This window comes from Sciurus vulgaris (assembly GCF_902686455.1).
Source record: "Sciurus vulgaris genome assembly, chromosome: 16".
NCBI lineage: Eukaryota > Metazoa > Chordata > Mammalia > Rodentia > Sciuridae > Sciurus > Sciurus vulgaris.
The window spans coordinates 63904060-63920483 of record NC_136477.1 but is presented as its reverse complement, the minus strand read 5'-3'; the positions used below and the strand labels follow the sequence as shown (position 1 = coordinate 63920483).

Here is a 16424-nt window from a genome sequence, read left to right as displayed (position 1 = left end):
ATTTGGGATCTGTTTCACTGGACAAAATTGGAAGGGTCTGGTGTCAGCAGTCAGCTTGGGCACTCAGGAAACAGGTTTTTGAGAATTTGAAATTTTGTATGGGGCAATATTTTTATTTGGAGAAGAGTGGAGGCTCTGGGATCAGCTTTCAGTGTTTATGTCTTTCCCTTCAGGGTCTCCCATTGTATTGTTGCTAGGAAAGGATTTATTCTTTTCTAGGGATTGTTCTGTCATTGGGAAAAATGAATTGGGAAAGCTTTCAATATATGGCTTTCTTTTTCATTTCCTTTACTCAGGTCTCACCATTCTGGTCTTTTTTTTTTTTTTATTTTCCATATCAAAATTTTAGACTCTGAAAGGAAGGGGAAAATTGGACATTGAGGTCTCTAGTTTTGTGCTGGTGATACTGCTGGTTATTGTTGATGAATTTTGCTTCCTCAAATGTTCAAGTTTGAACATTAGATAAGCAGACTGAGGCAAGCATATAAAGCAGGTTTTATATAAAAGTAGTAATATAGATTTCTCCCAGAAGAGAGAAGGGGGCCTTTGTTAGTATTCTCTCCCAAGATAGTGAAAGCACCCTGTATCTTTCTTTTTCTTTTTATTTGTGGCACTGGAGATTGAACCCAGGGCCTTATGCTTGCAAGGCAAGCCCTCTACCAACTGAGCTATATCCTCAGCCCCTGGCAACTTTTATAGACTAACATTTCCTTTGTTATCCTACTCTTTCCCCCTTTATCTCTTTCCTTCCTAGGAGATGTTAGTGGGATGGCCAAAATGTGAGAAGCAAATGGTCAGGGGGAAGGACCAAATGGAGTGATTCAGGCAGGAAGCAGCCCAAGGGGTATTAATTAACAACTTACTTTCTGCAACCTTTTGGAAGGGTAATAAAGGCCAATAATCTTGGTAAACAGAGGACTCTGGAGACATTTATATTCCAATCCCCCAGGGGCGGTCTCCAATTTCCAGAATTCAAATTGGCCTCCATTTTCTCCATTTGACCCATTTACATATCTATCCTAACTGCCTGTCTTTAATTCTGTCTTCGCTGGGAGGGGGCAATATAGGAAATGGGACTTTCTTTTAGAGTCCTAAAATTTAATATGGGGGTCATGCAGAGGGGGATGTGTGAGGTAAGTTCTGAAGACATTTTGATTAATGGCAGTTCTCTCTCTTTATGTTGCTCCAGAAGATCAGAGTGGCAGAAGGAGAGATGCCCTGAGACGTTTCCTAGATATTGTTACAGAGCTGATTACTTTATTAAGAAATTAAAACTAGTGCTCAGGATATAGCTTGGTTGGTAGAGTGCTTGCCTAACAAGCACACGCCCTGGGTTCAAATCCCCAGCACCACCAAAATAAATAAATAAATAAATAAATAAATAAATAAATAAATAAATAAATAAATAAATAATTAAAACTAAAATAGGGAAAAGAAAAAGCATTATAAGATTTTGTGAAGATTAACTGGTTTTGTTAGGTTAGGGGAAATAATTGTAGCATATAGAATAAAAATCAATTAACTTACTAGTGTTATGAGAATAATACTAGCATGAAAGGTGAAAATTAACTTATTTGTTAGTGCTAAGAAAATGACTTTGGCATGTAATATAACTGAGGACTTATTCTTAATTAAGACCAATCAGATTTAGGATGTTCTTCGCATGTTTTCAGGGGTCTGGTTTCTTTGCAGCATAGCAAGCATGATTAATCTAGGAATTATATTCTCCTGGTGGTTTAGTCATTTCCATCCTGCTTGACAAATTATGCAAAACAAGAATAGGGATCCATTATCAGTATAGTTAAGACTAATAATCCATTTATATTTGTAGAAAATCCCCTAAAAGTGTTAAAGAAAGAAATACACTCAGTTATACTTCCCCAAATTTCTTCATTATCAAAAGTAGGGGATTTGGCATTAACTATGACCAGGATCTAAGATTGTTTTTAACACATCTAAAGAAACATTATGAAAATTATCAAGTCCCATTAGATGATTTGTGTAAACTCTGCTTTTAAATCTCAGTGTAATTGTATGAAAATCTAATAACATAAAAGTGAGTAATATTATAATTCCATTGAAGTCTCTGAATCTACTGTAAGTCTTGTATTTGTTCCCCTAGCCATATAACAGAATCTTTAGTTGCAGGACCTCACTCAGAATTTTCTGTTCAACGTGTACTTGAGCTTGCTAGGTTTCATTATAATTTTTATGAAATTGCTGAAGGCAATATGTTCTTTGGGCCTCCTTTGAAGGCTACAGCCACCATAGAGGCAGAGGCAATGGTGCCACACAAACCAACAATATCAGCTATTAATAATCTGATAAATCATTTAGTCCAGTGCTATAAATGTCTTAGTGACTCCTGCATGAAAGTTACTGAAGGTATTTTCTACCACTTTTTTTTTCACTTTTATAGGAAGCCAGGTAGCTACTGGCCTTTTAAGAATCTTAAGAGTTTTTTCTGGGTTCTGCTAATGGTTCAATTAATACAGTGCTGCAGCATGGTTTTCACATTTAACATAATATATATTTTGTGAGGCATTATACTGTATTTGAATGAGCCCAGATGATTAAGCATAAGGATATAATACATAAACCATGAGGCAGAATTCTTTATGAAAGAAACAGTTAAGATAGATAATAGTTTTTGATTTCCCATATTGAGATTCACATTTCAGACCCCAAAATCATCCGAGTCAGACATTTTCCATGTTTCAGGTCATCCTGGATATGTTTAACCTTGTTTTTAACCATTCCAGCTTGGTTTACATAGAATATGTAAACATAGTATTCTTCCCTGATAGGTTTTGCAGGAAAACAGATAACAGGGAGTCCAATTGATTTCATAAAGTCAGTATCCAATCAGTAAACTGTTGGATATCTACAATAACCTGTGTTATTTTTATTGTGAATAGAGGTTCTTAATTCTCTTGCTTGTATATTAATCCTGTGTATTTTTTAGCCGTAAGAGTAAGGAAATAATTGGGGGGCTCTCCTACATCTGGTGTTATTGGAATAGGTAGGTTTTGGTTATGGGGTTAAATGTCAATTTGAGGAGTAAGAAAAACTAAAAGTAAGAGGCTAGTTCAAATTTGGTAGGCAGGGATAAATGTGACCCTCACAAAGAACAAACCTCTGAAGTTTGGGGGCATCAGCACTGTTGACTGACATAAGCGTACATCTTAGGTCTGTTTGAAAGAACTATTGTTTTTCTTCTAAAATGCCCATGCATGGCTGTATTTTAGTTATAACTACTTCTGATAGGTGTTAAAGAATAAGCTGGTCAAATCGACCTTTTTTCTTTTTGCTGTTAAGAGTCAGCTAAGGGTTGGGGATATGGGGATATAGCTCAGTTCATAGAGTGCTTGCCTGTTAAGCACAAAGCCCTGGGTTCAATCCCCAGCACCCCCACTCAAAAACAAAAACAAAAACAAAAACTAAAATAAAAACAAAGGTCAGCTGAGTTCCCATAGGTGTCACTCTTGGGGAACTTGAGAGCAGCTTCTAGTTCTTTTAGTGCCATCTGCTAGGTAGAGTCTCCTTGATGAGGTGGCTTCCCTTGGAAGCATTTGGTGTGTCTCTCGTCTCCAATGACCCTCCTCTTTGCAGCATGTGCACTGACTGGCTTTCCATTCTCCAGTGGTCTCACAAATTTCCCTGATCAGGAGGTCATATGGCCCACAGTTGTAAAGCTGCTTAGTAAATGTTATAGAAAATAATATTCTTGTACGACAGCCCCCAAGAAAATGGAGGGATTGTGTAGTTAGGAAAGAGGGAGGTAAATTGGCCAAATATTCAACTTCTCCCAGTGCTTTCTTTCCTAATAACAATGGGACCTGAGGGGAAGGGGTAGATACTGAATACTGGGCCCTAAACCATGACCTTCCCCCATGGCAAATTAGTATTAAACAGAAGCACAGCAAATACCAATGGGCAAGATTTGAGTACTCATCCCTAGGGATCTGGATTCTTATCTTCTCAGACAACAATGAGTTTCAACCTTTTACAACCACCCTCCTAAATTAAAGTTTTAACCCATTCATCTAACTCCTGACGGTCAATCTGCACATTCAAAACTGCAAGTGCGTGGTTTATGATGATTACATCATCCTCATTGTACCATATAAAACCAGAATCTCCTCTGTAACTGATGACAATTTTCCCCATCTGGAAAATGGGCCCAATGGTGCCCAAGTCCATGAAGTAATAAAGGCTTCTCTGAGTCTATTGATGTCTGCCTCTGATCCTTTTGTGCTTTCAGAAATTAACAAGAATAAAATCATATTTAGTTTGTGCAATTGCTATCTTGAATTTGGGCTGAGTTCTACATTATATCCCTGTTTGAGGCCACAGTAATTTTTACAAGAAACATCAATCTTCTGAACACAACTTTAAATGAGCTGAAGTCCTGCCTATTTTGGAGCCATTCTAACATCCAGTATGGTGGGAGGAGCCTTATCTTAGGTAAGTTGGGGCTTTTGATATATTTTACGTAAAGTGTTTTAGTTCTGAAGCTGATCTTTGTCATTTTACAAAGTTTATATATATTATTTCCTGAGTCTATATGGACATTAGTTAATATAGCATTACATTTAAAATATGAATCAATGAAAGGCTGAGAGAGGTTTTAACTTTCTTTTTGTGTGGAAAAGTGGCAAAATATTTTCATGTTTTACAACATTAACTTTTAAACAGAGCAGGATCTTATGTTTTAGAAATGTATTTACACTTTTATTCCATTGTAGAAAGAAACAGGTTCAGTTACAGAACATTAAATTATATGAATAAATCCCCAATTAAATTTGTTATTCTTATAAGTCTAAAGTCACCATTATAGACAACTTTAGTTTGGAGAACATCAGCCTTGTAAAAATGTTATTTTAATTTTCCTGCTTTAAGAACTTCCATACCTGGAAGATATGAACACATTCAATATACAAAGAAGAGTAATAGCATTACAGTTACATTGATGTTTTTACATTATCCAAGTTTTAAAGGAAAATTTAGACTCTTTAATATAGTATAGTACTTGGGAATAACAGTTGTTGCTGTGTAACCAGTATTGTATAAATCTTAATTCCTTTAAGACAGTTGCTTTAAGAACAAAACTTAACAGACACAATGTTAAGAGTAAATTCACATTTTAAGACATCCTTGTCAGGTTAATATATAGATTAAATCTTGGTTTTATATGAGTACATTAGCATTTGACTTTAGGGAATAATCTTAAATAGCTTTAACTGATTGTTCTACATAACCAACTTAGTTACACATAAACTTGGTGAAATTTGCCTTTATTTACACAGATTTGCTTATCACGTAGACCCTCATGTTGTTTAATTCATCACATAAAGACTTTCTTATCCAGAAACATTTTCTTTTTCCTTCTCCTAAATATATTTCTATACCTGGAAACTTCTAATTTCTCTTTCCTATGTGTTGACCTCTCTTTTTGCTCACACTCTGAAACAACCATTTTGAAATATCTGACTTTAGACAAATTATTTCATTTTAATTAGAGGAAACATTTTTATGTTATAGTACTCTAATTGAAACACAGTTGAAACTTTTGGACCCTAGTACATAGAAGTACATCAATTTTTTTACCAATTCATGAAAACACAATGTTAAATCTTATTACCCCATGGCATTCAAGAAGTTGAGTACATTGTGTTATATTTAACAGAAGTTTAACTTGCAATTTAATCAGATGTCTCTTGCAAACACATTCATAATTAATCTTATATATGTCAAATCTAATTTGCTTACTTTTCCTATAAAAACTGAGATATCAGACAAGGGTATTGAATAGTACAGCCATTTCTCCCTTATTTAAGAAATGTTCTAGAAACAATGGATAATAGACATTTTATTTTATCTATTTATTTATTTGTGGTGCTGGGGATTGAACCCAGGGCCTTGTTCTCATGAAGCAAGCACTCTACCAACTGAGCTATATCCCTAGCCCTAGACATTTTATAATAAACATCATATTAGTTTGACCACCTAGAGAAATTTCCAAGTTAGTAATTTTTAAAAAAATGTCTTTGTAAGTTAATGGCCCACAAATGATGGAGGCAGCAGATTGGAATGAAACTTCAGATCAGTAAGCTTCCCTTTATTCTGCAGCAAAGTCCATTGAACAGGCATGGGAGGGTCCATTTTCTGGGTATGGAGATGGCCATAGGGTTACAGAAGGAGTCTGGGTTTTATAGTTTTATTGGATAATGTGTGGATGTGTAGTTTTTACAGTCAGGGGCTAGTTGTACTGCTGTGCCCAGATCACAAATCACCAAACACCACTAGGGAGCCATCTCCAAAGCAAAAGCAAGAGGGTCTTTATTGCAAGCTCAAGCTCAGACTCACAGCATTCACTGATGCAGCAGGTACTGGCTTCAGCGGGATTTTTATGAGCTCCACAGTAGAGTGGAAAAATTGAACAAAGCAAAGTACACAATTGGCTGGTCTTTCAGCATGTGTGGTTTAGCATGTTTCCACTGGCTTAGCGTACCCAGGTCTTAACATATTGACATATATGGTTTGGAATGTTAGGTATTGACTTTTTGGTTCCAAATTGGTTGTTTGCCAAAGGCAAGTCCTAATCTTGACTCATTTTCTATGCTGTTTGTTCTAGTGGCCTTCCTGGAATCGGCTCTCTGAGCTTCAGGAAATAGAAACCTAGGCCCGAAATCTTTCATGCCCTAAATGCAGCCTGTCATGGCCACAGTTCAGCTCCCTTTTCAGTACAAGTTAAATTTTAACTTACAAGGGTAGTTTTAGAAAGTCTGAAACTCATTTATGTCTGGGAAGATAGAAGTCCCGATCCCTAGAAATGAGTACTCAATTCTTGCCCATTATTTTACTTTTTCTCAAATCCATTGTTTTCCAGAGTTTCAATAATTGCTGTGCCTCCATTTAGAACTAATTTGCCAAAGGGGAAAGTCAAGGTTCACGACCCAGCATTCAGTAGCTGCCCTTTTCCTTTAATACCCATTGGTCTTAGGAAAGGATTTGTTGGGTTGTTAATCCTTGGCTAGTTTTACTCCCTCCTCCTGAGCTGCACCTCTCTCTGGTTTTCTTTGGGAGTTATCTTGTAGGAATATTATTTTACATTACCCTTCAAAATTAAACTTTTTAATCATGTGAATCAAAGGTATATGGATTCATATTTTTGAACAAACAACAAAGGCCTTATAGCCTTTTTAAAAAATCCTGTTAGATTAAGAGGAAAATTGAAAATTTTCAATTTTTTCAATTTTCCTTGAAAATTGGCCTCTGAACAAAAGAGTATTAAAAAAGTTTAGTTGAATAAAATAGTTCTAATCAGAAATTTTAACTTAGGTTTGTAAGATATAAAGCCACCTTGCTCTCCCATGAGAGGAATTTCCCACCTCCCAACGACCTGTCAATCTGCGTTTCCCCCGCCTCCCTGGTTACAGAAATTCCTGGCCTCCCCACCACCTGTCAATCTGCATTCTCCCTGCCTCTCACATTACAGGAATTTCCAGCTTACGTTGCTGTAATCTTCCTGTCTCCCATGTTATGTCCTAAATATGTCATTGGTCCATTGGTCAGTCTATAAGAATTCTCCTCCAAGATTGGTTCCTCTCAGCCGCAAAATTCCTATGTCCAAGAGAAAACTTGCACCTTCTTTCTCCTTTTCTTTTTCCCCTTCCCCCTTGCAGATGTGAATTCATCTGTGCAAAATAAAGGGTTTCTTGTGTGAGACCTGTATCTGTGGAGCGTTTCTGGGAGCTAGCGATGAACCATAACTGCACCCTTTTTATCACCTAACATCTGGTGCTGAGACCGGGATGGGTTTTTTTTCCACAGACTAAGCAGGTGGAACCCCATCCTATAGCAAGCTCCTGCGCTCCCCTTATATAGGCTCATCTTCCATTTACCTGGATGCCCAGTTTTCTGCATACAACACCGGACTCCAGAATTGGCGAGTTTCCTTAGGCAGTCCCTGACCATAAACACATCTCCACAGCCCACGGTGTGCTGTGGTGCCATTCCTTCCTGCCGCACTGCGGTTTCCCACCTGTGGTTTTTTCTTGCCGCCCGCCGCTCCGGCCATGGCGCCACCCCCCCTTCCCTCTCGTGGCTTCTGCCGCCAGACTGCCAAGGTGTGGGGGTATCTCCATGGTCACCAGAGCTGGTCCTAGTTGCTGGGTGGGCTCCTGGGTTTTATGGTGCTGAGATTCTTTCTTAGGATCTGAACCTTTCTCCCTCTTATTTTCCGCTGCGTCTTGCTCAAAATCCTGGCCAGGTGTTCAGACCCTCTTGGCTTATGCCCAGTTAAACATTGGTTCTTGGTGATGACCAGCCTTTGTTCTAACCTCTCGTTGCCTGGCATCGTGGTCTCGGGATGCCGAAATCACTAGCCAGGTGGGTCTCAGTTTACCATGGGATTCAGGACATCCACCCCAGCAAACTCACCCCTGAGATGTTTAAATCATCTCAAACCCCTTCACCTATTCCCTAAATCAGAGCTAAATTGTCCTTTAGATAGTAAATCAGAATGGTCTATTTATGACACCCTAAATTCTAGCTTTATACTAGGTAAAATTATATGCCTAATTATACTAGTTATAATTAAGTACCTATGTGGGAAACCTGGTGAATGGAAAGGAACCTTTCCCCTTCGTGTTTTTCCTTTCTTTCTTGCTGCTTCTCCTCCCCCTTTTAATCCTTTCTCTTCTAAGTTTAATCCAGCTGATGAGTCATGTCCTTACAGGCCTCCTACTGCAGAAGTTCCTGTTCATTTCTCTCCTTTTCCTCATTCTGTTTCTCCTTCTGCTCCACCATTCAGCCCACCAAGCCCTCCCACCACGTGGTCTCGTACACGCATTCTAGCTTCTTTATGGGAGGTGGCTGGAGCAGAGGGAGTAAAACCTAAACATGTTCTCTTCGCTGGTTTCTTATTTTCAAATCTTTTCTTTCTCTCTTAGCTCTTCCTGCAGGGTCAAGAAATTAAAAGGACCTAAGCATCAAATTTCTGCAAGAACATATTAACCCCTTTCAGATTCAGATCTCAGTTAAGGGTTACATTAACATGTAAATGAAGAAAGGCACAGTAGGAAACCAGTTTCAAACCTAAGGGGAAAAAAGTGTAAAAGTGTCCATTTTAAATTTCTCCTTGGCTACAACTCAGAATACTTTTCTCCCTTTCAACTTTTCTCTCCTTCTCATTTTCTCATGCTTTAATTAATAACCATTATCATTTTTTCTTCCAGGACTTTATTTTTCTTAAATGCCGTATTTTTGATCTCACAATTTTAATCCTACAGACCTAGGTTAATAATTTTTGATCAGTACTTTTTATCCAACTCTAGAGTTATTTTTGAACATCCATTACATTGCAATGGAAATAAATATTACAAGGCCTTTGCTTTTGTGTTAAATATAAGCGCACATAAAAATTAAAATTTTAAAAATGGATCCAAATATTTTTAATTCACATGATTTAATAAGTTTCAATTTAAATTGGGTAAACTAATAAAAGTAAAATGTCCTTAAAATTAACTCATAAGTCTCTAAGTGGTCAAACTAATAAAATATTAATGTTTATAAAATGTCTAACATCAATTTTTCTAGGGCTTTTTTTTCAACAGGAAAGAGATGGCAAAAACTCGTGGCATACTTGTCTAATGTCTTGGTTTTTCTGCAATAAGCAACATGTATGGGATTACTCAAATGTGTTTGTTACAGATATCTGATTAATTTATAAAGCTGTTCCATGGAGTAACATACTTAAAAAATTATTCTTTGTATATTAAATGTGTTCATATTTTCCATGTATACAAGCCTTTAAAGCAGAAAATTTTATCAAGCTGCTGTTCTCCAAATTAAACTTGTCTGTAATGGTAAATGTATCATTTAATGTTCTATTACCTGTCATCAATAGGGTATATATAACCTAATATTGCACACATACAAAGATTGCTAAGATTGCTGACATAACTCTTTAGATCCACATTTCCATCAGAGAACAGAGCTCCATCTGAACTCAGCTTAATCTTCAAAATCTGTGTTTATACTCCTTTGCCCCTCACTGAAAAGCCCCACCTTACCTGAGTTAAGGCTCTGCCTCACCACCCTGCTACACATTACAATGGCTCCAAAGTAAGCCTGACTTTAACTCATTTAAAGTTGTGTTTAAAAGTTTAATGTTTGTTGTAAAGATTACTGTTATCTCAAATGGGAACTCAGCCAAAATTCAAAATATCTATTGGACAAACTGAATGTTTTACTGTTGATGACTCCATTTTGTATTTTCCTTATAAACTCTAATTGTTGCCTGATCAATATTTTGCAGATGTACTGCTTCAAGAGGAAACATCATAAATTAACTTGGAATAGTAAGCCATCACCTATAGAACAGATAATGTAAACCCCAATTAGATAAAAGGGGGTAAATAACTGTAAAGTTATAGATATTAAAGCCAAAGCCCAGTACTCTTACTTTATGACTGATGAGACTGACTTGCTTGATGGTTAAGATCCAACTTAGAAATAGAGATTTTAAATAGAGAGGTCAAGAAAAGTCCATATTTGGATCTTACCCTCAAAGTCAGCCTGAACCCAGGGAACAAGAGGACTTCTCCAAGGAGCTTTGCAAGTCTGGGTCACACAACCTCCTGACCAAGGAGATTGATGAGGCTGCTAGAGGAAAAGCCACTCAGTGCACCTGCTGCAGAAGAGGGTCATGGAAAAAGGGAGACATCCCTGACACTTTCAAAGAAAGCCACATCATCGAGAAGACCCTGCCTAACCAAATGGCACTAATGGAGCTAAGAAGCTGCTCTTAAGTTCTCTATTAGTGACCCCTGTGGAAACTCAGCTGACTCTTTAACAGACAGGAACAGTTCACTTTGACCAGCTTGATCTTAAACACCTAGCAAATCAGTTAAAACCAAAGTATAGCCATTCTTGGGCATTTAAAAATAATAATAACTATCAAGAGAAACTGCCAGAGTCAGAAGTTTTTAGTCAGTTTAAGGCCTACAAACACAGGTAGCCTTTAATCTATGCTTGCTAGTAACAGAAGTATAGAGATCTCTACTAAATGTTGTGTTCACATTCCTGATAACCTAGACAATGTTAAAGCTCCCAAATGAAGGCCTGTCCTCTCCACCCTTTGCTAGGCCTTGTTATGGGAACAACTTCTCAGTTCTTCCACCCTCTGGTGAGGAATTATTGATTTCTGTCATCTTTATAATATGCATTTGCATGTTCCAGATCCTGCAACATTTATATTGTATCAATCTCATTTCAGTACTCATGTCTTTTTGTTCTTCTCCCATAGAAGCACCCATCCCCAGATGCCTTACAGCCTGCTCTCCCCACAACTGGACTTCTACCATGAACCCCTCAATTGACCCGATTTCTAAAAGGAACCTCCAAACTACTTGCCCCACGCTGCCCACTTCCAGCTTGAAGAAGTCAGATCGGTCATCGGCCGTTTTCCCTACTGCAGTGAAGGAGTTCCTAGTATTAGAGGGGTAAATGAAGTCAGAATTTGGGACAGGCAGTTAATACAGAAATAGGGGATCAATCAAATCGAGAAAATGAAGTCTATGAAAATTATCTGCCTTCGGAAGCCTGGGAGGAGAATGAACTTTTTACATCTCACCTGCAAAACCAACCCCAGTCACCTAGGCAGGAAGGAGAGAAGGCTTCAAAAAGAACTGGAGAGCAAGATTTTTTTTTTTATATAAAATGAAATGGGGGAATGTAAAATATAAAGCCACCTTTCTCTCCCATGACAGGAATTTACCACCTCCCAACGACCTGTCAATCTGCGTTTCCCCACCTTTCTGGTTACAGGAATTCCCAGACTCCCCACCACCTGTCAATCTGTTCTCCCCGCCTCTCACATTACAGGAATTTCTGGCTTATGTTGCTGTAATCTTCCTGTCTCCTGCGTTACGTCCTAAATATGTCATTGATCCATCAGTCAGTCTGTAAGAATTCTCCGCGATTGGTTCCTCTCAGCCCGTGAAATTCCTATGTCTGAGAGAAACCTTGCACCATCTTTCTCCTTTTCTTTTCCCCCTTCCCCCGTGCTGATGTGAATTTGTCTGCGCAAAATAAAGGGTTCCTTGTGTGAGACCTGTATCTGTGGAGCATTTCTGGGAGCTAGCGAGGAACCATAACTGTGCCCTTTTTATCACCTAACAAGGTGCACAGAATCTAAATCAGGAGCTAAAAAATGTAGAATTAAAAAAAAGCCCCAGTTCCTGGAAGAAAAAAAAAAAATGGTATGGCCATTAATGAAAGCAGTGTGAGAGAGTGAGGGAGGGGAAGAGAGAGAGAGACAGAGAGACAGAGAGACAGAGAGTGAAAGAGAGATCAAAACCCTTTTTCTGTGTTGCAGTGCCATGGAGAAGTTAAAAAACACTTTTTTTTTCTAGTCTCAGGTTGATCTCCTATTGAACTGGGCCTGCTGACTTTTGCAATTTACATTTGAATACAGGCTTTCCTGTGATCTGGCCAGGGAAATTGCTGCCTAGGACTTTTTAACTCTTTTTTCCCCAGTTGGGAATTAGGCCAGGTTTGGATGCAGAAAATTATGAAACATTATCTCCCAATATTTTAAGTATGAGGATTGAGACATGCCAGTGCCTGTTGGACTGATTAGGGTTAATTTTCCTCTCAATGACAAACAGGTTAGATTTTTGCTCCATAGGTTAATTGTGATTAATAATTTGAAATAAGACTCCTTTTTATATGATTTTGGGTTGGGACCTCATTCAGAGTAAATGATACTAATTAATATTTTGATGATTAAGTTAAAGGAGGGCATTTACCAACTAGTTGTACCTTTAAAAATCTCTTCAGAAGGGGAATATTTGTCTGATGCTTTTCCATTAACCTTCCTGCAACTTGGGGCTCCTTGAATATATTAGGGAACTAGGGAAGCTGGCAGCATTGAGGGAAGGGGCACTCTCTCCATGTACTTAGTGAGTCCTGGTGCAGAGGTTTAAAGACCCTCAGGGGTGTTTTCTGTTTATTGTGGTGTGTCAGAGTGGTGGGCATGTGGGGAGCCTGGGAAGGGCCCAGCAGATATTGATTCCCCCCAGAATCTGCTTGTTTTCTTCCACTTGGGGTGCGCATTGTGTCTTGCAGCTGGTGGTCTTTGGGGGAGGTTTTCTAGGAAAATTTCATCTTCCAGTGTACCTGCTGCCCAGAGTTGAGCTAGGGCTTGATATATTAGGTTAATTGTGTAAAGCAAAAATAAAGTTTGGAGGTAGGAACCTCAGACAACCATGCCATTCTGTAAATTTCAGACGATTTTGCCAATCAGTAATAGGAAATTTTTAAATTTTGGAGAATTTCTTGATGAAAGTTTTTGTGCTTGGACCATCCATGTAAATTATCTAATTTGTATTGTTGCCAAATTTGAGTGCTGAGCCTAATGAGGTGTTTTAATTTTGATGTTAGTTTGGGAGAAAAGGGTCTTGAAATAGGTAGAGAGACAGCCCAAGGGGGTGTCTTTTGAATTGACAGGGTAGTTTCCCTATTTTATAAAGGCTCAACAGAGGTGCAAGTTGAGGGCAAAAGGCCCTCTGCACTCTTTAAGCCAGTGGTGTGCCAGTCCCAGACTGGACTTTTTTTTTTTTTCTTTTTGCTGGGAATTGGGGAAATGTCTTTACACCAATCTCAGTGTTGGGGGACACTTGGGGTCTCAGGGCAGAGTCCCTATCTGTTAGATACTGGATGAGGTCTTACTTCTCTGGAGAATTTAAAGTCTGGTGTTGGATTCAGGAACAAATGGCAATGAGGTCTCTAATCTGTGAGATTTGCTGGGTGTTCAAGGGAAGTGAAGATTGTGGATGGGAGGAAGGGTGGGTCGTGGGGTGAAAGAGGCTGCATTCAGCACCATTAAAGGATTTGATACAAATCCTTGCTCCATCCACATTGCATAGGGATGTGAAAATATAACACAGGGTTGGGGGTCAGTTCTGGGTCACATAGTGGCAGCCTTTCAATGAAAGTGGACACAGAAGGTGTGAAGGGTCTCTTCGGTAGGATGGGGAGGGAGGCAATGTGAAACATCAGTCTGGGGATTCAGCTGTAGCTGTATGGCAATTATCAAGAATACAAGCAACAATTGTTGTTGGAGAGGATGGGGGGATAAGGTACACTCATACATTGCTGGTGGGCCTGCAAATTAGTGTAGCCACTCTGGAAAGCAGTGTGGAGATTCCTTAGAAAACTTGGAATGGACCTACCATTTGACCCAGCTATCCCACTCCTCAGCCTATACCCAAAGGACTTAAAAATCAGCATACTACAGAGATACAGCCACATCAATGTTCATAGCTGCTCAATTCACACTAGCCAGACTATGGAACCAACCTAGATGCCCTTCAATTGATGAATGGAGGACAGCTGGGAGCGCCGTAAAGGAGGCCGCTCGACACAGCACTGGGACTCAGAGCCACCACTGGGGCTCCGGCGGCTGCCCAGGGGAGGAGTGGCGAGGAGAGCTGTGTGGACTCAGGACACCGGGGCCTGCCCTGAGGAGGAGGAGGAGGAACGTGGCCACTTGGATTTGGAGTGACTGCACCAGAGCTGCAGGCGGTTGCCAGAGGAGAAGCTGCGTGGCGAGCTGTTTGGACTCAGAACGACGCTTCTGAACCCCGGGGCCTGCCCTGAGGACGAGGAGGAGGAAGAGGAGCGTGGCCGCTTGGATTTGGGTGACTACACCAGAGTTACAGGCGGTTGCCAGAGAAGGGGCTGCGTGGCGAGCTGTTTGGACTCAGACCACTTCTGAACACTGGGGCCTGCCCGGAGAAGTAGAAGGAGGAGGAGGAGGAGTGCGGCAGTCGTGTGGACTCGCAGTGACTGCATTAGCGCTCCAGGCGGCTGCTCAGAGAGAAGGCGAGTGGTGAGTTGTTTGGACTTAAAGTGACAGCTCCTGAACACAGGGGGGCTGACTGGAGGAGAAGCGTGGTGGGACGCTTGGTCTTGAGTGGCCGCACCAGAGCTCCGGGCGGTTGCCCAGAGGACCCGTGCAGCGGGTCACGTGGATTCACAGCCACTCACAGTGACTGCTCCTGAACACCCGGAGGGTTATCTGGAGAAGGAGGAGGAACAGGGAGGGTCACTTCGACTCGGAGTGATTGATTGCCCCGGGCTACGGGTGGTTGGTGGGAGGAGGAGGCACGAAGTGAGTTTCTTGGACTCCTAGTGACTGCACCGGAATACTAGGCCGACTGTCTGGAGGAAGAGGCCTGTGGCGGGTCTCTGGGACTCAGAGCAATTGTTCGGGGCCCCAGGTGGCTGCTCAGAGGAGGGGCCACACAGCCAGGCGATTAGGTGCAGAGCAGGGTCCCAGGATCTAGGAGGCTTCTGGGTGGAAGAGCCGCACAGAGTCAGGCTTAGGGCGGAGCGAAGGTTCCAGGCCTGCGGGCAAATTCTCTGAGGAGGGGCAGCCTAAGGAGATTCATCTGCGAAGGGTGAGGCTCCCAGGCCCAGAAGGTAGGGCCGGGCCCCTGGGAACTTTGCAGAGGAAGGCAGCCCAGCCCAGGCGGTAGCTGTAAATTGAGGGGAACCTCTAGGAGGGAACTGACCAGCGAGACCTCCCCACCGGGTGAGTCTTCCCTGCTGGGTGAGGTTTCCCCACAAGGATGGTAAAACCAGAGACTCAGGCCCAAACAGGCCTTGCCTCAGCCTGCAGCCTAGGTCCCCTTTGGATGACCATTGGTTAACAAATGGAGGCACGTCTGCCCACTAGCAGGGATTATACCCCACCTGAAGGCCACCACTCCTAGAGAGGCAGCTTCCTTGTGGAGCACCGCATTATCAACTTCCTCCATGACTACAGCCTACTGAAGGCTAAGGTGGGATATATATAGAAATCTTCAGGGACATTGTAAGTCAATAGAGGAAATCTGAAATATCTCAGTGGTCCACTGATACCTGAACAATATGAGAAAACAAGGAAAGAAAATGCTGCAAACAAATCTAGATGTTACCTCAATAAAACCCAATGACAGCATGGCAGAAGAAATGACAGAAAAGGAGTTCAGAATGTACATAATTAAAATGATCAGAGAAGCAAACGATGAGATGAAAGAGCAAATGCAAGCATTGAATGATCGCACCAATCGACAGTTAAAAGAGCAAATACAGGAAGCAAAAGATCATTTCAATAAAGAGTTAGAGATATTGAAAAAAAACCAAACAAAAATCCTTGACATGAAGGAAACAATAAACCAAATTAAGAACTCCATAGAAAGCATATCCAATAGGATAGAACACCTGGAAGACAGAACCTCAGACATTGAAGACAAAATATTTAACCTTGAAAACAAAGTTGAACAAACAGAGAAGATGGTAAGAAATCATGAACAGAATCTACAAGAACTATGGGATATCATGAAAAGGCCAAATTTAAGAATTATTGG

The 16424-nt window shown here is 40.4% G+C and overlaps 2 long non-coding RNA genes across 2 annotated transcripts in view; both read right to left on the bottom strand.

The window, feature by feature from the left end:
• Positions 1–11519, bottom strand: part of LOC306646646 — a 127481-nt gene extending 115962 nt beyond the window's left edge. The window contains exon 1 of the long non-coding RNA XR_013759921.1: positions 11389–11519. This is a non-coding gene — a long non-coding RNA (uncharacterized lncRNA). The remainder of the gene's footprint in view (positions 1–11388) is intronic.
• The window catches only part of LOC306646654, a 745829-nt gene that overhangs the window by 116646 nt on the left and 612759 nt on the right, over positions 1–16424 (bottom strand). The window lies entirely within an intron of this gene.